The following is a 27,207-nucleotide window of genomic DNA, read 5'->3' as shown; positions in this document are numbered from 1 at the left end:
TATAGAAATAAAATCCTGATGTATGGTTGCTTGGCAGATCCCTGAACAAAATCCCCATATCAGGAAGATTAAATTTGGAATCTGCCAGTGAAATATGGAAACTATTCTCTCCTAAAATTGCCTATATATGCGGTTTCAAGCAGGGTATCTGGAAGAAGTATGTACGTTGTTAAAGTAAATACACATTCAGTGGCATGTAGAAGGCTGTAAGTATAAGTGTGCTCCACAGAAACCTAGTCTGAGTGTATTGTTACTCTGCACAAACAGCAGCAGCATCACCCACATTGATTCAAAATCCTGTCTAAAAGCAGAATAAAATTAAGGCAATGACTGTGTTTATATGCTGTAAAAAGTTTTTCCTTCATCTGTGGCATGATGTCAACATCACATACCATCCCTTTTCATTCCCAAGGAGAGAGGCAGTATGGTTGGTGTTAATTCTTGAGTCCAGGAAATCAGAAGTGCTCCCACATTACATAGTCTTAATATACCCTAAAAGTCTGCAGACTGTGTTGAGGAGATAATAAAACATAAATAAAACTGTTTTGTTCCCTTGAGCTTGCTTATCTGATAAAAAATAGGTCAAAATTCTATATGTTATTAAAAAATAAAGATCTACAATGTTCAACTGCTGAGAGAGCACATCATTCCACTTCTTAAAGACAAGCATATATACGACATGGAGAAAGTCTACCCTCTTTGCATATAAACAAGCATCTGAAACACCTAGTTGGAATGCCTTCTAAAGTAGCTGTCATTCAATAATCATAACTTTGTCAGTGGTTTCTGACACTGCATGTTCTTGTTGTTGCTGCAGCAGTTTCAAGAGGAGGACATGCCTCAGAGCCTTCTCCAATACTTAACACTTCCATTTCATGGAGTTTACTTCTCCATTCTTTGATGTCAGAAGTGTGTGCTTTCCATCAGTAGTGAAGGGATGAGTGACAGTCGTTCAGCTTTCCTCCATCCCCCTGAGAAGCTCCTCAGCAATCTGTCCTAAATGGAACCACCAGGTGCCCTGGTCCCTGGAGCCAGCCAGGGCTCCTCCTCAGCAAATGGCCAAGCAGGGAATCTGACAAGATGGCTCAGGCCCCACTTCCCACATGTCACTTCTTCATTGTCTGGTCACCAGTATCACAAGATGGTGTGTCCATGTCTTTCTGTTCCCTACATTGCCCTCTAGCTGCTCCACCACTGGGTGGATCCCTTAGTGGAAATTTGCCTGCTCAATTTGAGACAGAGTGACTGATATTTCCAAACCTCAAAGGTGAAGTATCAACTCTTCATGCCTGATATGGTTTTCACAAGGTAATTCCTCTCTGAATAACTTCCATCTGTTGCTTTCTTTGCCTCCACCTTCTGTTTGCTAATTGGTTCCCTTTTTGGGAAGCATCAGGTGATGGGTTGCCATATTTGCATCTTTTATGTTCATCCCTGGTCTTAGCTTTTTACTTACTCCACTGGTCTCAGCTTGTAGGTGAGGAGCCAAAAAATACTTCTCTTTGCAGTCGCTCCTATCTTCTTTTTTTCAGATTAAAAATTTAAAAATCCCCAACCTCACAAACCCAAGCCCCATAACAGTTAGCTTAGAATGAGAACCACACCTGATCTAGATAATATTTGTCATGATTACAGAACTCAATTTTCATATGAATGGATCCAACTCAAAATTTTTGGTATACCTTCTATCAGCTCATTTAACACTTGATACAGTGTTATATTTCTAAAGGAAAGAATACTCTCCCAACTGTAGTGGCAGCTCTCAGCATAAACACTTTGCCATATTTTTTTCTTTCACTATCTGTGTGAGACAGTTTGGATTTAAAAGCTTCTGCCATTTTGTTTTGCCAGATGCCAGCAGGGGTTTTTAATAAATCAACTTTGCAAATGAATTTGTTCTTCAGCTTTCCAGGAGGGGACTTCTGTGGCTGCAGCATCCTTTTCCCACTTATGCGACTGGTGGCATAATTCTATTGTGTTTACTTTGCTGCCAGCAAGATGTTCAGTGATGTGTGGTTCTTTAATGTTTTGTTTGGATAAAGTGGTGTGTTTTCTCTAAGTTACAGTTCCTGAATCTATGTTTCCTATATTAATCTCATAAACTGTTATGCAGCATTATGCAATGAAAGAGAAAGAATTTGACTCTATGCTTAAACATATGAATTTTAAATGTTCACAGTTTTGGATATAGTTAATGTTTTAAAGCTTTACTGTGTTCCATGGAAGTTAATTTTTATAAAGTTTTATATGACACTCTGATATTGTCCAAAAACTGATGCCAGAATAATTTCCCTTGAGACAGATCCTTTTTTTCTTTTTTTTTTTATATCATAATCTTTTTCTCTTTTCAGAGTTTGCATATCCCATAGGGGAAACAATTAATGAGGGTTTTGCTTGCATTTCTGTTTTGATCACACTAAATGAGACTGTTCAAGGTGTATGTTCATGATACCTAGGAGGGAACTTGTTATACCATAGCTGCTAGCACAAATCCAGAAACATTTTTCTTTTCCTGTAGTCTAAAAATCAGTGGTGATTGAAAGATAAATGTCAGATTCATTTATTGAACTAATTTACAGAGCTCTCATTACTGAAAGCCACTACAGGTGCAATGCATAAAGTAATCCAGTCTTTCAGCCAGATCCAGTGGCACAGGTCATGACACAGAACATTTCTGTGACATCTGATAGTGAAGTAAATCAGATAAACTGCTCATTAATCAATTATTTCAAACTGAAATTATTTAAAGCATGACATGACTCTAAAAGTAGTATTTTTAAATGTCAGTAGAGGCCAGTTCATATATTTAATCAGAAAATAAGAAAGAAATAAATTCAGAATAGATTGTATTCTCTAGAGTGGTTTTGCACACAATTTATTTTAATGCTTAAATAATGTAATTTTCAAATCCCTTTTATTTGATTTTTGTATCTTAGTACCTTTCATATTTTTAATGTTTGTGAATCTTTGAGAAAAGTAGTAAGATGACTATTTGTAAATAGCTTAACTATTTTTCTTGATCTTACTACATTATAAAATTTACAGGATCTATTATCTCCCTTTTAATAGGTTATTTGCCTTATATGTTATAAATGAATGGAATATTATTAAAAATAACTGTGTAAACAAGGCCTTTTTTATATTATCGTTCTGCTTTCTTGGAATTAAAATAATGATTAAATGGTTGCACCTCTTTCAAGAAGTTGCATTTAAACAATTTATGTGCTCCTATAGCATCAATGGCTGTAAGTCTGTGGAGTTAAACAGGGAGGGGATAATAGGAATTTGCACTTAGTGAGAACAAGGTTCACAATGTTTAGGCTATTCTTTGCTCAAGCTGATTTTTCAGTGATATAAAGGGTTCAAATGCTCATTTCATCCTGCAAGTACTTGAATTGTCTCACTGACTTTGATGGAAACATTCAAGAAGCTAAGCATGTAGAAAGGTGTTTTGCTACAGTAGGGCATGTAGTCCACCTGCTTTAATCAAAACCTTTGAAAAATCCTACTGAGTTACTGTTTTCTTCTGGACTTGTTCCCTTTTCTGCCTGGAAGGATTTTGCCTTTAGTCAAGTTGTAACTACAGCAAATGTCACGGTAGGCAATTTCTTCCTTTAAGTGAAGGACTCAAGATGTAAGTAAAACTTTTGTGCAAAGTTCTGCATGAGTTAATAACTGCATTTGTACCTAAATTCTGTATGGCCCAAGTTCTATTAAGAATTAAAGCTCACAGCACAAATGAATTTTAATGGGAGCATTTTACCTCGGATGGCCATTTCACTGCATGGTTTCTGTCAAAATGAAATTGGGTCATATGTCTTTTTCATAAAAAGCTATTAAGCACAAAAACTTTTAGTTTTAGGTGGTTATTTCTTTCCTCAGTGTAAATGGGTTCTTGGTGCTACACAGAAATGTGGCTGTCTTTCTGTGACTGAGGACCCCATTATGCATCATTAAAGCAATGGAAGCTTGGTTGTGGAATCTGGATTAATATTCGTGGTTTTGGGAAAAGGCAGGTGGGGCTTTTTTACTCTCTTTCTCCTTTCTTTCCTTCTTTCCTTCTTGCTTTCAGTCGCATTCTTCCTCTTTTTCTCTCTTTCCATTAATCACATTTCTAGTCCCTCTGACAACTACCACTCTAACATTACTGACAAGATATTTGTAAGTGAAAATATTTTAATTTTTAAATGACATACATATTTTAACAAAAGCATAACTATGTTTCCTGTTTTGCATGTCAGGCAGCACCACCCAGGGGTAGACCTGTCTGGAAGGTCTATCTGAACTTAAAACATCATCCTGAATGCAGCAAGTTCTGTCTGCATTTTTAATATTACAACCAATATCAGAGGTTATCCTATACATAATTTTTGGTCATCCCTTACAGATATTATGTAAGTTGATATATGGCTGCAAAAGTTTTATGTCCAAATGGGGTTTTGTTTTTTTAGTTACTGTATTTAATGTATGTATGTCAAGATACTGACCAACAGCAAAACAGAGAATGCCAAAAATCAGGATTTTAATATTTTTACCAATTTTGCTAGATTTTAGTCTGGTTGAAGTGCTGTATTATACTTAGGAATAATAATATATACTTCTGAATCATCTGTAGTGTGCTTGGTCATGCAGCCAAGTAGTTGAATCGTCCAAAAGAGGTAGTTTGCAAAAGGAGTGCATGAACTGTCATGAACCCAGTCCAGGGGAATGCAGGAGTTCTTTTTTCCTTCATTTTTGCATAACGTTAAATAATGACATGCATGTGAAAAATAAAACTATATAAAATAAAATATAAAGTATATAAAATAAAACTATTATATTTTTAGTATGTAATCAGAAATTTGTTAGAATAACATCAGTGGATCTAACTCTGTTGAACAACTGTAAATAACTTAACCCTTACCCAGCTTCTTCTGGTATTTAATCCAGACTTTTTGTGCAATGTAGGTGTCTGAAGAGATAAATTCATAACGTTTTCTTGAAAACATTTCTCCTAATTAATGTAGTTGTGACTGTTGTACAATAGGATTTATTGTTTTTTTAAAACTTCAGTTTAAAAGCTGAAGGTGAACAAATTAATATGAAGGCAATTGTGGAGTATTCAAATTAAGTAATTCCCAAGACCTGGCCTTTTGTTTCGGTTTTCTCACCATATAAAATCTCCAGTGTAAGTTCACAAATATTGTGGTTAAGCATCTCAAGGCATATTACTGAAAGACATCTGTGTCTGGTCTAATCTGTCTTCATCCCTCCCACTCAGCTTTGGTTCTTAATCCAAATGCTCAAAAGCTATTTCAAATACAAATGTTCCTACTGAGCTACTTCTGTACAAATGTTTGCCTTGTATTCGTGTCCCCATGAGCTTATAATTCATATGTCTGAAGCTCAGTAAGGTGCTTATGCTCAATGATATCTATGTCATCAGATGCTGTATGTATTTGGAAAAACAAAGTACAGTAAGCCTGTTTGTATCCCCAGGCTAAACACCAGAATGTGATGTTAGCCAGAAACAGGCTATCTTTACTGACAAATGCAAAATATAAAAATATATTCAAATATAGAATCATGCTTACTCTAGCCTAGATCAGAGAAGTTAATCTACCTTTTAAAGTTTCTTTTATTTTTTTCCTTCACCACAAACTAATACAATATTAATTTATCTTATGTAAAGGGTATTCTGTTATGTTGACTCCTCCCAAATGGCTATTTCTTCAGTGTCAAATGATTAAGAGCACCAGAAAAGTCCTTTCCATTTAGATTAGTGGTCCATGGAGTTCAGTACTCTTGCTTTTACAGCAGGACTAGGAGATACTGTTTAGGGACAATGTGATCCTGGTAATAATCTGTGCTCTATTTCCGTTGTACTGTGCCTGCACTCACAATAGTTATTAAAATTCTTAGAAGACACTCCTGTCTCTTCCTTTTGATGTGGGCATGTTGCCCATTAGAACCTCCCACCTGTCCCTTTTATACTATATAGGAATTATATATAATTAGTTACAATATATATGGTATATATAGTTACAGTATATATATATATATGTGTGTGTGTGTGTGTGTGTGGTTTCTAGCTTTGTATTTCAAGCGAGAGTATACAGTCCCAAAAGATTTTCGTTGTACTGAGAATTTAATTTGAAAGTACCGTATTCCTTAGCAGTTTCCACAAGAATTTTTGTAACTAGAATTCTGATTACATTTTCCTTCAGAAATCCTTTCTAAAGAATGTTTTTTTCCTTAGGCACTGCATATGATGCATGCTGAGTACAAGAAACTGTAAGGGAATTCTGATGTCATATGTAAACCCTAACAGGGTGTGCAGTCATCTCAGGTCAGTTTTGCTAAATAAGAAGTAGCAGCTGTGTTCTCTACACAAGCTATTCATGATCTGAATAGGCTCTCTTTCACATGGATGGCCTCTAAATGACTTGTACTCAAGACATGTACTGTATTGCCCATTTATAATCAATGCTTTCTGTGAGGACTGTAAAGCACAGCAAATATATGTGTAAATGCTATTTTCATGAATGAATTTTTTACATAAAAAACCCCAATCTTTCTCCAATACATCATTCAAGATTGCTTCACTCTAGGGAGAGTTTTGTTTAGGTAGTTCTGTGATTCAGCTACATTTGGCTCCTCGGGTCTCTGTAGACCTTCAGCAGTGCCTCAGGCAGGCTTTACAGCACCAGGCACCACCATGCAGTCACAGGCCACAACCAGAAAAGTTGCCCCGTGTATCTGCTTTTTAATACACAGCCCCCACATATCTGATGGGCTGGCCCAGCTTCCTCATGCTATTCTGGACAAAGAAGTTAAAAAACTCCCAGGAAAGAATTGCTGTGCCTTAGAGCCAGAGATTGCTTAAAGCAATATGAAGCTCACACAAAGGTTTGGTTCTTTGTCCTCAGCTAATAAGCATTGCCAAGGTCATAGACATATCTCTCAGATAATTTTTTAATCAGTTGGCAGATTCTTTCTCTATTTGCTTTCATGTGCCCTGTGAAATGACAGGCTTCAGCACAAGCTCAGGTGATGTGGTCTGTCTTTTTAGTCACAGTAACATGGGGGGGAAGAAGGGAAATAATTGCAGCTGAGATGTTAGCAAGGCAATCTATCACAGTTAGCCACGTGATACTGCAGTGCTTCAGAATGGGTCAGTTCTTACTGGGGCAAAAAACCAATTCTGTCAGCCTTGACAAACACCCTGTGCCCTCTTCTAACGCCTTGGGACTTAAACAGTCCTTCTAACTGGATATTCCTGAAGTGCAGAAGAACCAGGAAATAGTAAAAGTAGCAGAGACGATGTTGAGCTTGAAATTTGTATCTGCACTAAACCAAGTATTTTTTTGCCAGGTTCGTTTTCCAGGTTGTTTTTCCAGAATGTGCCTGAGTGATCAGATAGTTGGTTCAGTCATCAGTGTATGAACCTCGTGTGTTCACTTTGAGCTGTGCATATATCATAAGACAATCTGTTTTCTTTGTCTCCTGTGCTCCCTTGAGCACCAGCAGATATAGAAAAAAACTATGTCTTGGAATGTAATTCAGAATATGCAGAACTCTGAGACATAACTATGGAGCTTACATGTTGTTTGCCCCTTTCCCTCTGGACTCAGGGGGGAAATTGCCATTGGAACATATGTTTAACTTCTAAATAATCTTTTCAGTAGCAAAATTGCCAGTTGTCCATACTTTTTCCTTAAATATAGCAGATGGTTTAAAGGTCCTGTCATTAGCTTCACTGATAAAAAATAATAGAAAAATACATTCTACTCTGCTGATTTCTTTGTCTTCATGCCTGTAGGCAATAATGGCTGATTGGGAAATATTTCACTGAGAACAATATGAATCATGAATTCCAAGCTGAGTTGTGCTGTGGCTTACCTGGAGCCAAACAATGAATTCAAAAGAGAAAAAAAATTATTTGAAAGTGAACTCTGGCATTTCCTTGTGTTCTGCATGAAAAATTTCACATAACTCAATTTTCAAATTTTGTTTGAAGAGGTTGTTACACATTTTTAATGTAATTTGTGTCTCTTTGTGATTTTTCTCATATTATTGATTTTTATTTCTGACAATAACTTTTAGTCTGACTTCTGCATAGGAAATCGTTCATGCGCTTTTACAGAGACTAGATTTAAAACAATTATGCTCTTCTACTTAAAACTCTCACTTTGTTGGACTATACCTATTTCACACTTTTAGAGTTTGATTCACAAACCTCAGTAACCAGAGTTAAGTCTTCTGATTGATTTTTAGAAAGTTTTGTATTAAGCTTTTTGCTTTAAATTATTTTTTTTTTAGGAATAGAACCTCAGTGAGGCTAATTATTGCAATAAAGAGTATCAACATTTTGAGTTGCTGTCCAAATTTAACATGTGCCCTTTTCTATGAATTTGAGGTTGGAAACAGTGTAATTCTGGGTTTCAACAGCTATGTGACAACTACTGAACATCTCAGTGATCTGTTTGTCAATACTGCTTTTATAATAAGGGGTTCATGTTAATACACAAAGTATTCAACCTGCTAGGTTGGATGGCTGTAGCCACACTAGGAAGTTGCATGGAGACAACTGAAGTCTTCACTTTAAACAAACTACAATTTGAATACTTTTATCTTCTTTGGAAGTCGTGGCCCTTGCCAGCTGATACAGGCTAGAGGATATTCTACAGGATATTCTGCAGCATTCTGGGGTAAGTAGGGATGATTATGGCTGAGAACTGAACAATGGCCACAACTTGTTTATTAAATGATATGGACACCTTTGTGTGGTCTTCAGAATGCAAGTAAATTGCACAAGTAAAACTTTGAAAGACCCTGACTTGAGAGAAAATTCCTAAATTCAGAAGTGAATTAAGCATCAAGGCTACACCTATTCCCAGTCCTCCAAGCATATTTTGCGAGGCCATACAGTTTTTTCAGGTTTTATTTGTTTTAGCAAAATGCATTTTAGAGTTTCCATGGCTGTCTTTGAAAGTGTTCTACTTATTATTCAGCATTAAAAATGAGTCCTATTGTTCAGCATTAAAATGAGTCCTCAGTGTGTAGACTACTTAATATACCATTGGTACAGATGAAATTCAGCTTTGTCGATATGTGGTGAATTTTCTTTTAAATTTAGAAAGGGAAATAATTCAAGTGCTTAGCATCAGTGTTCAGATACTAGCTTTTCATAGCATTCTGTACATGTTTTCATTGTCTATACTTTCTCTTTTTGTCTCATATAGAAATGTAATAATTCATTTACATGGCCTGCCTTAAAAACAGAGAAAATGCAGTAGTTCTGAATTAAGCTGCAGCCTTTAATATTTTCCCATGATTTCCTGGAAGAAGCAAATTATTCCTGTACTTTTTTGTCATCGTTTTTGAATCTCTCAGCATGCTGATTGTTTTGCAGAAAGACTTTCAATAGAGTGTGAGTCAGGTTCAGGAAAAATGAGATTATGCTATATTTTTCAGCTGTGACGTTAAAGATTTTGTTGAAATCTAAGAGTTGCTTGATGTTAATGTATTTCATTTGTGTTTTGGGAGTTTATGAACTGTGAAAGTGCCTGGCAGGAATGCAGCCAGCTGTTTTTTATTCTGTTTTGCTTCTCAAGAGCTTTTTCTGCTATTAAATCAGACTTCTGGAATAAACAGTATCTCAAAGGAGAGTTTGCAAGGGTTAAGCCAAGGTTCTCTATATGTTTTGGTCCAGTAGCATGTTACAGTAGTATGTCTGGCCTAATTTTTCAAATCTTCATGTTACAGGAAGAAAAATCTGAATAGCAGGGTAGTAATTTGCCAGAGATATTACCAAAGCAAATTGATGGTGCATTAAAGCTAGATAACTGCATAGAAATAATAGAATAAAATTAAAATATATACTCTTTCAGATATTGGAGCATTTGGCCTTGAAGAAGTACTATCTCAATTGAAAGAATTATTCCACTGATATACTTGGCTGCTGTTAGGATTTTTTTTTTTTGGTGTTTTTGCAAGTTTATTGTTCTCTTCAAGTTTAGTGTTCTTTTCAGTTTTGTTGGGTTTCTTTTGTTGTGTTCTTGTTTGTTTGTTTGGCTTTTTTGGGTGTTTTTGGTGATGATGATGGCTTACTGATTCTGAGCTAATATGCTAGACCCATTTCATTCACGTCCAGGGATATTTTGTAGTTCCAGCTCATAAAAAACAGTTCTGACATCACTCTGCAACTTTGTGAATGTAAATAGTGGTTGTTTATCTATCTAGTGTGCTTGACAGTAAATGTACCTAATTTGTGTCTTTTCTTCAATAGTCTACATCTACTACAAACTCTGAAGGTATTGGAGGGCAAATGTTACTGCTTTTAGAGCATTCTCTAGCAATCATTTAATGAAGCAACCAAACAAAATGCCATGTAATCTGCTAATATCAGCATTTACAATGTAATTAAGTGTTTGAAAATGAATGTCTTGTAGTTTTATGTCTAATTAATTTCTGCTGATTATCACAAAACACTGAAGACTGTAATAACTAAACAGAATAATTGAGTAATTGAAAATTAGGCCTCAGCATCAAAACTGTATAGGTGAAATTATGTTCTCTTGGATCATATATTGCTCTGAATTCTCTCGATAGAAAATATATCTGCTGTGATAGCTGGCCCTCATTTCAACAGTCCTGACTTAATGCTGCTTGTAAGCTGTGAATCAGAGAAAAGTGATCTGGTAAAAGAGACAGTGACTCAATGAAATAATAGAAGTAGCAAGAGAGTGAAAACAGATGAGTTTTATTATGAGCATAAATTTTATCTCAAAATATGGTGAGCTACTGTGAGCTGCATTTTTTGCCACATTTCTGCTTATCCTCTTGCAGCTGAGTATTTGAGTGAGTTTTATTTGTGTACTTTACCATGGGTATCCTCACTGTCTTCTATGAGTATTAATTGGAGAGTAAAGGCTTTTTGTTTAAATGCAGTAAAATATGGCAAAACTAATATTACTTTCCTCCAAATTATGCCTGTTTTTGCAAGTCAAGGATAAAAATCAGGAAATTTGCATTAACAAGTCATACAATCTATGAATTTTTTTCAGGTTAAAAAAACCTATGAAAAAGTTAATTTCAGATAAGTAAGGCTGAAATGTAGTCAGGAACACAAACATGTCTCTGGGACCCATGTAGTATACGTAATCTACTCTGCTGACATTTACATTTTAATCAATTAGGTAATGGGTCTTCTCAAAATGACATATCAAATAAATTATTAATTCTATATCTTATTTGGTCAGAGAGTAACCCAATTTTGTGTTGATTTAGTGATACATACCAAATAGTGCATAGTGTAGATTTGGCTTTTGAAGTAGGAAGACAGTGGTGGGAACATATTCTAAAGGAATAAAAAGAAGCTTTTAGAACTCCAGCATTCATTTATGCTGTAGTACAGAAGGAGTGATGGTTTATATCAAAACTGGTTTAAAGCAATAGAAGTATACTGAAGGGTATCAGGGACAAGCCAACATACAGTCTTTGATATATGACAGAATTGTCAACAGTTTGCATGAAGTTTTCATAAATACAGTTTTGGATATGCATATTTTCTTGAGGTTCAGGTCTGGAGCCTTTGCTTATTAGTGGGGAGAAAAATAAGGGTGATAAATACGTCTGATTTTGAATTTCAGCATCAAGTATTGAAAAATAATTGCTCTGTGGAATGAAGGCCAAGCCAGGAGCAGGATCATGTGGCTCACAGGGAATAGCCATTTTTCAATTGTGTTGGCTTTGTACTGCCATCTTTTATTCACCACTATACACAGAGCTCTAACAGAATGTGGAATTTGCACAGCCTACTGACTGGATAGGGATATCTGCTGTGATCACAGCCGTTCTTTAGGATTCTGTTCAACTTCCCTAAAGGGTAAATAAACCTCCTCTAATCCCCACCCCCCAAAAAAAAAAATCCCTAAAACTCCAAAAACCAGAAGGTGAGACTCTAAATTAAAATTTCCAAAAGGAAGCTTTCTGTGTGTGCAAAGTTGTCTTACCCAGAAGAACTTCGTGACATTCACAAAGTTTTGCTTTTGCAGATACAGAAATATGACGTCTCTCTGTGCAGCTGAGCACAGAGAAAGCCCATTTTAGTAATCATTTTCAAATATTTCTGAACACACATGGACCAAGACTGAGGTATCCTTAAAAAAAAATAATTAATTCCTTATGTTAGGGCTTGTCACATCTATTGCAGCATCATATCCTCAGGTTGAGCACATATTCCCAATATGCAAATGTGTATAAATACATAACAGGGCTGTATATGCAACATATCAACACAGCCCAAGTAACACTTAGAGATGGAGCCAAACAGAATACAGGGCAGCCTGTGCAGGTCATATATGGAGCTTAGACAGTTAAGTGTACAGATGAGACTCTGTTTAAAATTGTCTGTCCCTTTTCATCTCTTTGCCCCTTTATTTTCCCATGCTTGTTCCTCCTCAGAACGTCTTGATCTCTACCTTTCCCCATCTTCGGTTCTGCCTCTAAGCATCTCATATTAAGTTTTGTACAATCTCAAAATGCTCTTTCCCTGCATCCTAGAAGTGTAACATTTCCCAGGAAATCATTCCTTCAGTATTTGAAGTGATCCATGGAAATCCTTCCCCATAGAGTCTGGAAGACATGTAAACCCCATCCCATCAGTTGAAGCTTTTATGGGAATGCTGGGACAGGGTCTCATCTCTATCTGGCCTATTTTGGTTCCCCCCCAGCCTTTTTGTTTGTGTCCTCCTTCATATTGGCAGAGATGATAATTTAATCACTTATTCTAAACAGTATAATCTTTAAACATTGATCTAGGAGAAGCTGCTGCTTTTTTCCTTCTTTCCCCTGAAATAATAGTTTGATGATTGAAGTACAAGTTGAGAAATCCTACTTCAGCTTATTCCAGAGAGAGTGCCTTTATATCAAAACTACAGGATCTTTGAAGATGAAGAACTTTATTCTTCAGTTAATATAGCTTTCAGGTCTCTAACTAAGAGGTTACAAATCTCTGATTTCTCTTTAGCACTTTGTGTCCATAAAATATTAATAGTTCATTCTTCACTGATATATTTTTTGTAAGAATATCTTGAGAACTTGTCTTTTTAATGAAACTAGACTATAGTATAAAACTTAGGGCAATAGGAGAAAATATGGATATGATTCACTGTGAACAGGGTGTGGGTTTCAGCCTGAGTCTCTCATTTTTTTGCAAGAATACTTTAATAAATAAGTTATTATATGAAAGAAAATAAGTGATATCTGTTCTTCTTTTGACAAAAGTTTCAACATTGGGTGAGGCATGTAAATTCTTGATTTCTAAGACGTATCTTCTTCCCTAAGGCTGTGTTTGTACAAATAATCACTGCCTCTTGGGGATATTTACCTCCAGGGGGGCATGTCCCATCCCTGGAAATGTTCAAGTACAGGTTGGATAGGGTTCTGAGCAACTGGCTCCGGTGAAAGGTGTCATTGTCAATGGTAGGAGGATTGGAACTAACTGATCTGTAGGGTCCCTCCCAGCCCAAATTCCTTGATTCCATGATTCCATGATTAGAGGGGTAATTTTTCTCCCAGGCTGGAGCACAAAAGCTGGCAGCCCCCAGTATTGCACTGTAGTGTACCAGCTCACATTAGAGCTGCTTTGCTTTCTTTGCAATTTATAGAGCAGTATATCCCAGCCCTGCCTGCAAAAGACCACTACAGTAAAACAAAAAAATCAAATTTTATTATATGTGATGGATTGAAGCTCTGTTATTACAAACACAACTGTATTTTACTAACATTTTTACTATGCATATCAAATCGATTGTATGTAAAAATATTGACTTGAACAGCTTCTAGGATTGTAGCTTATTACATGTTCAATTTCTGAAGGATGTCAAGAGAAACGGGAACACTGAACTCTAGAAAGTAAACCTCAGACTTAATATTTACTTAGATTATGTCTCATATTTTCTCAGAAGCATTCTATATTTTCTTGCATTAATACTTGATCTTATAGTGATTCCCATTTCTACATTAATTTACATTACAAAACCATGCATAAATTAACACATTGCAATAATGAAATATTAAGGTTAAGTCAGGTTAAGTACAATATCTAAATTTTACTAGCATTTGAAAAAAAATATTCAGACTCCATCTGTCATATTATCTCTGGAGAAGTTAGGACATGCACATATATAATTGGATTATGAGAAATTGAAAATACCCAAAGTGCCTTGCGAAGAGTGTATGACATTTATGTTTGACTTTAACAGTGATGGTTAAAGTTTGGCTTTTTTTTTAAATTTTGTATGAAATATGTTAATGATAGAAATTTAAACTTCTAATAAAATGAAAAATGCATAACTGCATTGGATAGGAGTTTGCAGTATTTCCACAATTAGATGCTCTGTATGAGAGAAAATAAAATACAATAAATATGGCTCATCTCAAAGGAATTCAAGATATTTTCGTATTCCATAAAAGCCTGATAATGCTGACTCATCTATTTCTGATGTTTGGCTGTTAGCGTACTTTGTGTGAAATATTTTTGATACAAGGAAAAGAATTGAAAGCTTACAGTCACTGTGCTAAAAAATGCATAAAACTTGCCATAAAAGTGTTGTATTAAGTGTAAGGAAAATGAATTTAAGAAATAGCTTTATAATTTACTCTCAAAATTTTTAAAATAGTTTTTCTCTACCTTTGAGACAGTAGGAAGACTGACATCAAATGACTGACATTTATTTTCTTCCCTTCCTTGCTGATTTATCCCTTCCTTGCTGATTTATCCCTTCACCAGACTTTCAAGGAAGAAAATATCACACTCTCTTGAAAGGACTTCATATCCTACCACTTCATGGATACAGTTTTTGAAGCTAAATGCTGAAGTATCTAACTTTCACTTTGTTGTTTAAAAAGGCTGTCTCCTCCCTCCATTTTCTGCAGGAAAGTAGTTTGTGCCAGAATGAGCGTTTAGTGCAAAAATCCAGGCAGAAAAAAAAATAATCTTCTTTGGAATATGTAGCACCATATAATGCTCTTCCAAAATCAGTAATGCATATGTCCATGTATCCTTGCATGATTTATTTTAGGATGAGGTCGGGCTTTTGAAGGTGCTTGTTTCTTTCCATTGACTCTAAAAGCTCTAGTGACTTTAAAAAGTAACTTAAATAGCCTGGAGGTGTTTAAGTTGAATAGAAATGTCCTACAGTGGGGAAAAAAAGGGGTTGTTTGTTTGTTTGTTTGTTTGTTCATGGTTTTTTGGTAGGTTGGTTGGCTGGTGGGTTGAGATTTTTTGCAAAACTGCATCTCAGCAAAGAATCTGACTTTTAACTTCAATAAATATCTTAAAATAACTTTAGGCTGAGATGAGTTACCCATTGGACTTTTCTGTCATTCTGCACAGACAGATGCCTAAGTTTAGATTTCAAAAACTACAAGAAGCAACTCCCACCCTAACAGTTGAAAAGATGCGTAAGCAGTTTTTCTGACTTGTGGGATTCCTCAGTCTTCACCTTATTCATTAGTTTAGGCCTACCCTTGGACATCTCTGAAGAGCTCAGATAATGTGTTTCCTATATGGTAGCTCTTGTAAATGTTGCCTATTTTCTACTTGTTTTGAGTGTTTTGTTAATAACCAACTTTTTCACTACAATGTGATTTAAACAAGGATTTCTGAAGAAGTAAGAGGAACATTCATTAGATTCACATTAATGAGAATTAATCCACATTGCTGGATTGAGCCTGTTTTTATCCTGTTTTAGCCTGTTTGTGGAGATTTTAAGGTTTCTATTGATACCTTCCAAGTAGCAATGAGAGATGGGTGATTACGAATAAGCAGCAGAATGTCAATATTTAATAACTGTGAGCACATGTGCTAACACAATACAATGTACTGATGAAAAAGTACCCTGATTTCCACAGTAATCAAAACTGTCTGTAATCTATACAATATTCATTTCACTTTAAAAAGAAAATGGTCCTTTTATGTCTTCAGATAACCTAAACAATAAAATAGTTATTAAAGTGGAAATCCTGAGCTTGCATGTGGACATAAAAGGATTCAGAAAAGACAGACTAATATACCTGTAACTTTTGTGTGTGCTAGCTATAGGAATATGTGTGACTTTATAAATATTTATACATGGTTCAAAGCCATCTGTCAACAATTAAAATATATGTCACGTTTAATAACATAGTCTGCATAGATTAAGATTACTATAATTAGACTATTGCGCACATATTACAGCTGCAAAATGCATGAGCCAGGCTTTCTCAGGAATTTCAAAAAAGGCTTCTTCTATTTTATGATATTCTCCATGGTATTTGATTGCATCTGAATAAGTAATGCAGCAGAGAAATAGCATAGGCGGCTACTTGAACTTGAAGCTAGCTTTTTTGAGAAAAGTTGTAATCTTATCACACATACAAACACCCAATGGGATCTAAAGAATTGTTCTACCAAATCTTTCTGAGAAGACTCTGATTGTAAATGGTCCACTTTATGCACCAAGAAACCTGTTCTCAAGTAATGTACATGTCCTCTCCTCCACCACTTTCATATTTCGAGGATGCCTTAATTCTCTTGAAGATTTTGAAAAACAGGCATGATGCATTTTGACAAGACTAGGCAATGGGAACTATTTTAAGAATAGTTTGGAGGCAAAGAGGATTTAAAAACACAGTCCTTCATATATGATAAGTCTCAATTTATGCAAAGCAGCCTTACTACACAAATATAACCAGAGAAGGATAGTTATACAGAAATCACAAAAATAGATGACAGCTCAAGAATGGGGACAAGGGGCAAGTTGTGAGGCAGGAAGGCCTTGTTTTAACCTCATTAAGAATTCACTTGCCTTCTGGAGAGTGCTGGCACACAATCTCAGAGACTGGAAAACTTTCAGTGAAAGACTTAAGTGTGGCATAAATGATGTACTAGAGTTTATATTGGCATTCTGTCTGAAGGATATATTCTGAAAATAGAAAGAGTATATATTGGACCTTAAGAAAAACTTGGTAAATAATGCAGGAGATTCTGGATCTATACTTTTTCTCTGGTTTGTTTTGTGGCAAACTCTTATTATAGGATGGGGTTAAACAAAGTCACAGATAAGGCCTGGAGGTACGCTTTTGTGATTGATGCTTGTTCTCACTAATGTATGGAGATTCCTGGCTGTTAGTTATATCAAGGTTCTCCATAATATTGTTTGTATTGCAGGGGGAGGAGAGAGGAGAGATGGGACATGACAATATTTTTGCACAGAGAATCCCTTCCCACAAAAACTGTTCTATTGACAACATTGCTATGGTTTCTTATGAGAGAAATTAATACTGAAGGATTTTGTGTCATAATGAGTTCTGCATTAAATTTTATAGGTGTCTACTGTCATTTCATATTCTAGGTCAATTTAGAATACTCTGATTTAAGGAAAAAGTACATAGGCAGCTGATGAAGAGGGAAATGTATTTTTAATGTTTCAATTTTTTGAGTATATGGGACCATTTTTCACTTGCATTATCTACAGAGCAATAGCTAATGCAAAAGTAAAGTCCTCCTTCTATTTTATTTTTGCATTTAACTTGCTTTCAAATGTTGCTAGGAGCAAACTAGTTTTATGAAGTTACACAATATTGGCCTTGCTGTCAGCTTAGTCTTCATGAATTTTACACAGCAGCTGTTGCTTTTCCTCACCTGCTAGAAATGTCACCAAGTAAAAGACTAAAGTACCTTTATCATGCTGCTGGTGGATAAGTGAAAGCAGTGTGTCAGTCAGCACTGCTGGTTGGTCACCTCCACTGACTGTCTACTGGATTCCATTCTCTGAAATCAGTTCTCTGGATAAATCACCAATTTATCTATTCACAATAGGGTAGCAATGGAAATGTAACTCTAACAGTATAGTCACAATTTTGCTCATGATGGCATCACAGATTATTTCAATGCAGCTTTTTCTATAATGTCTTCTGAATGGCCCTCCAGAAGAAATGTCAGTTAGCATATTCTTATAAAGTGAAAAGTGTTCCAGGAGGTCCTTCTTGTAAATGGCTTATTATTATGCCCTTTCGCTTGCAGAACTGTGAAGTATAAGAAGAAATCAAAACCTGAAACAGCCTGTCTGAGATTTTCTATCATGATGTTTAATTTACTTCAGCTGTAATGTCAGACTTCTGTTTCCACTGATAATGAGAGAAAAATAGGGTTTACAGATTATTAACTCTTAAGTTAAAAACTGTGTCAAAGAAGTAAAACAAAGTTCTACTTTTATAGACATAAGCTCCAAATTGACTGGAAATATACAGGTGTACAACTGATGTAGTGTGGACAATTTGCTATAGAACCCATTTCTAGCTTATTTTTCACTAGCAATTTAATATTATTTTTATTTTATTTGAGAAATTGTCCTGTGTAATGATAGTCATGAGATTATTGAAACTGGCTGTAATTCTGTTTAATTCTCCACAGGATTTTTCTAGTTCTAGTTGTTAACACTGAAAATGTTTGGTTTGAAACTTTGAGAAAATTTAGCTCTTAGGTCTTAATCAGCACTTTCACAAATAATTGGATCTTTTTCTTGCTATTTATATAGTGAGAGAAAATACAGAGAAACAGTGAATTTTATCTATAGCATCTAGATGAATGGTAGGGATCCCACTGTGCTTTTTACCAGTTTGTCTTGTTGTACTAAGAGCTGTGTTGTTACCAAACAAACAAAAATTGCACTGCCTGGCTAAAAGAATTAAGAATCCTCTTGGAAAACTTTTTCTTGGTATTTCTTTTCTATAAATATTTTTGGACTCCAGCCTCTGCTTAGCTGAATAACTCCCAGCTTTAACTAGGATTATGGTTCAATTGCATGTGCTCAGATGCCTGGAATAATTCCAGTTGCTTGGTGTTCCTTGGCCTCCAGCTGTTGCTCGAGAAGCAAATTCTTCTGCAAATTCTCTGTCACTCCTCTCTCACTGTGTTGTGCCCCAGATACTCTAGGTCATATCAAAAAGCACAAGACAATCATGTCCACAAAACAGAATCGAACTTCTAACATGCAAACTACTACTGAGGACTTTAGACACTTCACTTACAGAAAAACATGAAAATTTTTTGACAATCAAAAAGCTCAACCCCACCAAAAATCTTGGCTCTGTTTTTTCAAGTAAGTTTTATCTGATCACAGTATGCCATGTTATTTAAATCAATCCTTTTTCTTATTTTTTGTTAGACCTCATTAATCATTCGTTAAAGCACTTGATATTAAGCTGTCTAGTGATACATATATTCTGTTCTGGAAAGACAGAATTTCAGTCTACTATTAGGACCAAAGAAAACTGTCTAATACATGAAATATATATCTATCTATATCAACCCTTGCCAAGGAAGAAAGGTCCAAAAATTCAGATAAGGATGAGGTAAAGAAAAAAATTATCTTCATATTATCTGAAAAATTATTTGTAATATCTAGTGGAGGGGGTTATAACCAATAACCTTCAAGTGAATAAAAAGAAACATGAACGGAAAAGAACAGTGACAGAAAAATACAAGCATATGCATGGATGGATGAAACTAGCAAAGAATATTAGTCTCTAAACATTAATCATATAAAGTATGACTTTGTCTTGTTATTTCAACTACTAGACAGAAATAAGAGTACATGTTATTGTTCTGGGGTTTAATTTTGCTCTCATTTGTTATCTTAGAAACGTCTAACTCATTTACTTAATTTTCTGAGGATGATTTAAACTTGCAGTGAAATGTTAGCAAGACATGCATTTTTACAGATGGAAATACATAAATATTTTTTAAACAAATCAATTTGATAGTGTGCATAACTGTGGTGGCAGAGATTGCACCAAGGGATAAGACTTTGCTCCTGTATTCACTCTGAACCAGTAACAACTGGAAAGAAGAGAAATCGCTCATGACAGAATTCAAGTGAGAACCTGAGTTGTTTGGTTTCAGCTGTAAAAAGCACTCCCAGATACAAAGCAAGATTTCAATATATAAAAAATTAGGAAAAGGGTATTTGTGAATGGACAAGTCCGTTTAGAAGCTGTATCTATATTGCTAAATAAAAAGAGGATAAAGGGTGAGAGAGAATGCACTGCTCCACATCCCCAGTGCTTACAAATGGCCTCTTAATAAGTGACAATAACCTCTTAATAAGTGGGAACTGGTTGGCAAAAAGTTACAAAGACTGAGAAATTCAGTAACTATCACTCTACCTTATTGCTCAGTTCTCTTTTATTTGGCACTGTAGACATCCCAAAAAACCTGCATCTGTTGTATTAAATGAAAATGTTCAGGGATTGCAAGTGTCCTACTTCCTACAGCAGAATAACCATATCCAGGCTGCCTACTTTGAACAGTCTGTAGGCTCAGACTTGAGCTAAGGCTCAAATTGGGGTCAAGCATTTTTGTGGAGAGTGCTAGTTAGGTCAATTCAACTTTGTGATGGTCAGGAAGCATGCTAAGGATGGAACAAAATGCACAGTGTGTGCTTGTGCTTGAACCCATAGTCTCACTGTGAGGAATCTTATCTTCAATGGAAATTGCTAGTCATTGCTACCTAATTTAGCAATTAGCTTTCTTTGAAAATTTTGTTCTCTTACTAAGTGATTTTGAATCCTACATAAATAACTACTGAGAAGAAATGTCTGGATTTTGAAGTAGTCATGTAATAATAAGCTGGGGTGATTCTTATTTCCACTATTCAGGCAGAAACTGATTTGATCCTGAGGTAGTAAAGGTATATCAGGGAAGCACAAAGGGTAGGTTAAAGCTGTGTTGTGCAGTGCTGGCTCTCAGCCACCTTTCTAATTTTTGCAGTTCAGTAAGCAGAATGAATGTCTATTTCTTTCTTTGTTCAGCTGAGTTAGCTTAGACTCGAGAGAAATATTGTATTACTTCCATCAGAATTTCAGGCTACTGGTGATTTTATGGAGAAGAATGTGTTTTCAAACTAGAAACACAGTTTTAGCCCTGGCTCTAGGCAGAAAACAGTGGATTTGACATAGCACTGTATGTATTGCTTGTACTTTGTGTATCATCCTAAGGATATAAAGGCTATAGCTGATTAGAAATCTCATTCTCTTTTTGAAAATATATATAAAAAATAAAAAAAGGCAGCTGACGTACATCACACAAAGCTACAGCTTTCTATTCAAAAAAATTACCACAGGGCGCTATCATAAGGGACAATGAATTGCCATACTAGTGATCTAAATACCAGTTTCCAATATAAACTGGACTTCTAATTTGGAATGAGCATTTTTGTTAAGGAAATGAAACCCTGCATGACGTTCTGGCCTACAGATATATGAATTTATTTTTTTTTTAGACATCACCAAAGGAAGTGCTTATTTCTAAGTATTTGCGTATGTAATGCTAAGCAGAGGTAAAAAAACTAGCAGTTTATTCCTCCCATTTGAAAGAGTTCAAGGTATTAGTATTTCTAGAAATAGTTCTTCTGGATTTGACTTGGTTAGCTAAATTGGATTCTCTGCTGGGTTCCTTTAAGATTCCCTCCAGAAGTACTTATGGTGTGCACATAAATGAAAGAGAGGAAATACTGTGACTGAGCTTAGTTCACACTGAACTGCAATAGAGCATCAAGATATTTTCACTGAAATACAATACAATAAAATTTATAGAAAATCCATATTTCCCATGAAAGTTTATGATGTAGAATAAATGAATAGGATACTAGACTTGTATCACATCAATTTCAATCGCATAAACATAAATTTTATTGCCTTTCAGTGTTCATCATTCATTAGACATTGTCCATGTTTCAGCAGGGATAGAGTTAATTTTCTTCCTAGCAGCTGTTATTATGCTGTGTTTTGGATTGAGGGCAAGAATGATGTTAATAACACAGTAACATTTTAATTGTTGTTGAGCAGTGCTTACTCAGTCAAGGACTTTTTGTCTTCTCTTTCTGCCCTGCCAGTGAGCAGGCTGGAGAAAGAAGATGGGAGGGGACACAGATATGACAGCTGACCCCAGATGACCCAGGAGCTATCCCATACCATACAGAATCACACTCAGCTTATAAACTGGGAAGAGTTGGCCAGGGGCTGGTGGCCCACGGCTCAGGTCATCAGTTGGTAGGTGGTGAGAAATTGTGTTGTACATTGCTTGTTTTGTACATTCTTTCATCACCATTACTATTATTATTTGCTATTCCTTTTATGTCCTACTACACTGTTTTTATCCCAGCCCATGAGTTTTTACCATTTTTCTGCTTCTCTCCCTCATCCCACTGAGGGGGAGTGAGTGAATGGCTGTCTGGTGTTCCTGCCGAGTTAAACAACAGATATTAAATCACTTGTAACTTCCTGCAAGCAGAAAAATACAAAATAGAGCACACTCTTGCCATTTCAGACTTACTTATATGAATTAATACATTTTGGAGAGGCAGAAGGGACCATTTTAGTTTTTTACTTTAACTTCATACATACTGTGTATTAGGACCAAAACCTATTTGAACCAGAAAAAAACAAAACAAACAAAACCCCAAAATACCCCAAACCAACCAAAACAAAAACCTCTTACCACAACTGTTGATAATTATTGCTTATTTTTGAAAAATTATTTTTATATAGACCAACCTGAATATTTTTTTTAAATGTATGATTCTGGTAGCATAGATTTTTTTTATTCACTTTGAATGTTTAAATAAAAAAAATTTTGATTTATTTGCTATTTTCATATGCTTTGGACTGCTGAAATCTGTTAAATCTGTTAAATCTGTATTTGCCATATAGGCACCTACTTATATATATATAAGTATATATATATATAATATATATAAGCCTATATAACATATAGGCTTATAAGGCTGGTTAAATAAATTCTTGAGATCAAGGGGTTTTTTTGAGTGTACTAAAGGATGAGCTCTCTGGTTAAAACCAAAGGATTTTTGGTTCCATTTTAATCACTGTAATGGAATTCACTTCAGGGCCATCCTTTCTGAACAGAGGCAATGAGAATGGGATTTAGGAGTAATATAACACCCCTAATCTGACTTAGTATTCCTATTTCTGTCCCCAAAGATATCCCATTAAAATCTTTGGCTAGAACACTGCTCTGGGTAATTCATATTCTGCTGGCTACCCAGGACACCCACAATTAATTTACGAAACAGAATATTTTGTCTGTTAATATGCATGTAATACAATACTTAGACTTGCAAATTTACTTTTGTCTGTATTTTATTATAGTATGTGTTTTAAAATTCACTCAGTTGCCTCACTTGCCAGATAAGATTTTCTTAGTTTGTCACTTCTTTTTGTTATTTAGTAGTTCTCCAGTTCTCCTGGCAGTAAAAGATTTATCATTTTTTAACACTTTTTTTTTTTTTCACTTTGCTTTCCAGATCATTGATAAAAGTCTTAAATAATCTTGAAAGATTACAAGGCCCTACAGGACTGTACAATAATCATACATCCTTAGGGATAATTTTCCTAATTTAGACTCTGAGATTTGTTGAGAAGCTTTAAGTACCCTTATAAGGTGCCTCTATAGCTGCTGCAAGCAGTTCATTTTCATACAGAAATGTTACAGGACAGGGAGTCATATATTAACTGAACCCTGGAAGTACTTTAATACAACAGTGTAACTTCTGTAATTCAAATATTTTCATTCTAAAAGGTGAAATTTCACAAAATTTATTAATGGTACTTTTTTGGTATTATAACCTTGTTCAGAATTGCTTTTGGGTCAAAGAAAGCATTCCATTAAGCCATCAATGAAAGTCCTGAGAGGTATTTTGGCAGCTGAGCACTAAAAGATCTAAGGGGAAGGACAAACCTCCCAAACCTCTGTAGCTGAAGACTCCTGAGGACCTTTCAGTTGATTTACACTGAAATCATTCCCCCATGCACGTGTACCACAGTAGTGGTGCACAAATTTTCTGGGAAAATAAAAGGCCACCAGCAGAGGACATGCTTTTGATACCAAAGTCTTATTTCAATAAACTTCCATCAAGCCTAAGAATCAGCAAATCTCAAATATTGGTGTATTTACTGCAGTCTCAGAATAGTGGTGAACTAACCCTTGCCATAACTCATTCAAATTAACATGGTTGCCAATTATATTTGCTGCCTCTTTCATTGAAGTTGAAAGACAATAATGTGTGGTTAAACTCATGGGGTTTTGAGACAAAAATTTGATAGAATGGAAAATCTTGCAGAAAAAATAAAAAGAAAGGGGACTATTTTACACTGTGACCCAACAGGAAAACAGTCACTGTACATTTTTGAGGGGCAGATAGTATACAGCTCTCTCAGTAACCCTCCTCATTCAGCTGAAAGAACCACTAAGTATATACAACAAAATGTTCCAGTTCTAACATGTACTTATTTTCCTTTTAAAGAATAGCTTTGTAAAAAGTGCAGCAGAAGAGAATAATTCTTTTAAACAACTTTTATCTTTATTTATAATGTGAATCAATTTAGCTTTGAAGAACTACATGGATTTCTGTTTAATAAAGAATTTATACTAGATCCAAGTCTTGCTTAGTAGAGAATCAGCACTGCGAGTTTTGAACTTATATGGAGACAATATTTCTTCTTGTACAATTAAGGAGATCGAAGAGAATAACAAAGTCCAAATTACAAATGAGCTTACTCATTATTTAATCTCTACTTTTTCAAGTACAGTGAAAAGTTTGGAAAAATAAAAAAACTTTTTCAATATTGAACCTACCTTTAAAGCAATTAAGTGGGATCATCTGTGTTTTTAGGTTTCTAGTCATAAGTCAATAATGCATAATAATAAAAAAGTGAGAAAAAGAGAGGAAAGAGAAATAACTAAGTTGAGCTGTAATTTAAAGAAACAACAAAATATAAAACCTTATTGAGTCAATATATTTTTAGGACTGAGACAGAGATATAGAGGAGGATGCATGCTCTCAGGCTGAAAAAATGTGTATATATATATATATATATATTAACACACACACACACACACAGGTATATATACACACACTAGATATATATGTATATATATGATATATATGTATGTGGTATATTGTAGAAAATTTGGCAACACATTTTGTTTGACAAGCAAGACAGAAAAACTGTCTGCTGGAAGTTTCTGCCCACATCTATGCCACAGATCTCAAGGATAGAGTACCTTGTCATACGACTGGCCCTGGGAATGTGTCACAATATGAATTGGGGAGAAAAATAAGTGTGCTCTTTAACTGAGGGTAGTTCATTAAACAGTCTGTGTTTTGTTTCAATAAATACTATTTTGAAGAAGTATGGCATGGATTACACAATGAGCAGGGAACAGAGCAGCAGTACCAAGGAGCTTTGTTTCCTCTTAGCTAGATAGTTTGTCTTTCATGTAGCATATAAATGCCTAATAAAACCTTTGAATTAAAAGTGCTGCATAAATTAGTTCTGCTAATTCAGTGGTGAGTGGCATTCTCCTGTTCTTACACAGAGGAGTAAGTGGATTTTATAGAAGCATTGAGATTTATCTGAATGATCTCATTGTAGTAGTGATTAAAATATTTTTTGTTGGGCACTGTATAGCACCTAACAGATCAAGTTGTCAGGGAAGTGACTCCATAATCTGAAAATAAACTCAGTTTACAGGTTGAAAACCCAGTATTTTGTTTAACAACAAAGGAAACACATTTTTGAAGGTATAAAACAACTGAGTCTCTTTCTAACTAAATAATTTCTTCTTTAAGGAGAAAGTACTATCTGATTAATAAATTCAGGAATCTGAGACAGTGAGGTTTTGCCCAATGTAAAGAAGTCTTCCTAGATTGAAGCATAAGTAATGCACAAACCTGTACAAACTGGTATTTTGGATGAGCTTATAAGAATTATTAACATTTGTGAGAACCTGGGTTTTTATAGGTTATGATCTTTATATTTATCTGACAGGTAAACTGAACTGAATCTGAATGGGGTAGAGGGCACACTGTGTATATATGGCAGTTGTACCACCTAGTACTTAAAAACTGTATGACAGCACTTGTTCATTTGAAAAATGAGAGAGATTAACATTATTCAGGTGATTGCATAGCACTGCTCCACAGAGTGGAGAAATGTGTTAGACAAATCTCTACTGTTTTCTTATAGACCATGCAGATATCATTGGCCATCTCTACACTGAAAAATAAAAAGGATCCAGAGAAAGATCTTATTTACTGGAACAAAATCACCTACACTGCTTAGACCAGTATCAGCTATCCCTTTGTCTTACCTCACTTTTATTAGTTCTACCAAAGTAATGCCTGGATGTCATTTGGAAGTCGTTCTGTCCATGCTAGCCCTGCCTCTGACTGTACTAGTTTGGTCTGCTGTTCCTCGGTCAAGCATTTGATATCATCCCAACACATATTTTTTTCTTCAGCTTCTAGCAGATTTTCATAGGACACACCCAGAGCAGGCAAGAATGCCTTGGATTCACCAATATAGAGCTGCAACACAGCTCTCATACTAGTTCAGATATTTCAAATGTGAAAAATTCACATAAAATTATTAATTTATATTAAGTCTCTCTAGATACCACATGGGTCTTTAAAAGATTCAGATCCATCTGTTAAGCAGCACAGATGCTGTCTGCTCTAAGTGGGCCTATAAGAAAGGGGAAACAAACACTGCAGACAAACATTTTAGTGGGGTCTGTTGTTGTAGAAATAAGAACAATGACTTTAAACTGGAGGAGGTTTGACTTACACCACATATAAGGAAGAAGTTTTTTGTAATGAGGGTGGTGAGATGCTGGAACAGGTTTCCCAGGAAGGTGGTGGATGACCCAGCCTTGGAAATATTCAAAATCAGGTCGTGTGGGGCTCTGAGAAACCTGGTCTAGTGGAACATGTCTCTGCTCATTGCAGGGGAATTTGGACTAGATGTCCTTTAAAGGTCCATTCCAACCCAAACTTTTCCATGATTCTTTGTGCTTATCTGTTCCACTTGGCCTCAAGGACAGAAATTGGTGCCCGATTTTCTTTTATAGTAATAAAGACATTTTGTGGGTTTTTAATTAAAGCTGAACTATACATCTCCAAATACCACTCTTTTAAATCTATCTGTAAGTCAGGGTTAAAAGAAAAAAAATTAAAATTAAAAAATAAGAATTCTCATCCTGTTGATCCTGAAATTTCCTTTTTAAATCGGGTAATTACTAAGGACATATATGAAATTTTGGGTACTCACTGAAGCTCTCCATGTGTACTCCTAACTTGCATACTATATCTTGTCTTC

The 27,207-nt window shown here is 35.3% G+C and overlaps 1 protein-coding gene across 6 annotated transcripts in view; it reads left to right on the top strand.

Moving 5' to 3' along the window:
• Nucleotides 1-27,207, top strand: part of GPC5 (glypican 5) — a 584,277-nt gene that overhangs the window by 278,390 nt on the left and 278,680 nt on the right. The window lies entirely within an intron of this gene.

Source organism: Cyanistes caeruleus, chromosome 3, assembly GCF_971803275.1.
Source record: "Cyanistes caeruleus chromosome 3, bCyaCae1.hap1.1, whole genome shotgun sequence".
In the NCBI taxonomy this organism is placed as follows: Eukaryota; Metazoa; Chordata; class Aves; order Passeriformes; family Paridae; genus Cyanistes; species Cyanistes caeruleus.
The sequence above is the reverse complement of the archived record's forward strand: the minus strand, read 5'-3'. Positions and strand labels throughout refer to the sequence as shown.